This window comes from Triticum aestivum, chromosome 6D, assembly GCF_018294505.1.
Source record: "Triticum aestivum cultivar Chinese Spring chromosome 6D, IWGSC CS RefSeq v2.1, whole genome shotgun sequence".
NCBI classification, from domain to species: domain Eukaryota; kingdom Viridiplantae; phylum Streptophyta; class Magnoliopsida; order Poales; family Poaceae; genus Triticum; species Triticum aestivum.
Genome location: NC_057811.1, coordinates 326,397,370 through 326,398,427, shown reverse-complemented (window position 1 = coordinate 326,398,427; position 1,058 = coordinate 326,397,370).

Sequence of the window (1,058 nt, the reverse complement as noted above, 5' to 3'; positions counted from 1 at the left end):
GCCGAACCCCTCTGAACTGGTCAGAAACTGGGGAACGTCCACTCTTCGGACCGGATATTATCCAAGATGCCGAAGAACAAGTCCGCATTATTCGTGAGAATCTCAAGACTGCTCAGTCACGTCAGAAGAGTCAGTATGACCGTCATCATAAAGACATGGTCTATCAACCTGGCGAAAAGGCTTATCTTCGAGTCACACCTATGAAGGGTGCTCACCGCTTCGGGATCAAGGGCAAACTAGCTCCTCGCTATATTGGCCCATTCACTATTCTCGAAAGGCGTGGAAAAGTGGCATACCAACTGGAGCTACCGCCGAACCTTTCTCAGGTTCACGATGTGTTCCATGTGTCACAGCTCCGCCGTTGCTTCAAGGATCCAATCCGAGCTGTGGATCATGAAGTGCTCGAATTGCAGCAAGACCTCTCCTATAAGGAGCATCCGGTCCGCATTCTCGACCAAGCTGAACGCCGCACACGTCAGAAGACGATCAAGTTTCTCAAAGTCCAGTGGTCGCACCATTCTGAAGATGAGGCCACTTGGGAACGAGAGGATCGTCTGCGCGAAGAATACCCCGCACTGTTTCCTTCTACCTCCTAAATCTTGGGACGAGATTTCTTGTAGTGGAGGAGATTTGTAACACCCTGAGAATCATGCTACAGTAACTCCCTGTGATTAAGCTAATCATGTTGCTAAACAGGGCTTGATCACATTTGAATCACCTTCCTTTTCAAACTCCTAGTTCAAACTTCAAATATAATTAAAGTGAAAAATAAAAGTTTTCAAAAACTCAAACAAAAATGTTCAGTGGGTGCCAAATATTACACTAGTAATTATGGTGGAGAAAACACATTTTTATAAAATACCTAAATACTTTTAAATGAAATAAAACAGAAAAGGAAATAAGCAAATAAAAAGAAAACAGAAAACAGAAACAGAGCAGGAAAAAAAGGGAGCAGGCCTTCCCCCCCCCCACTGGACCCGTGGCCCATCTGCACCGAACCCCCCCGGCCCAAACTGGGCCGCACACCCGCACCCCCGACCCCGGCCCAGCCCACCTCT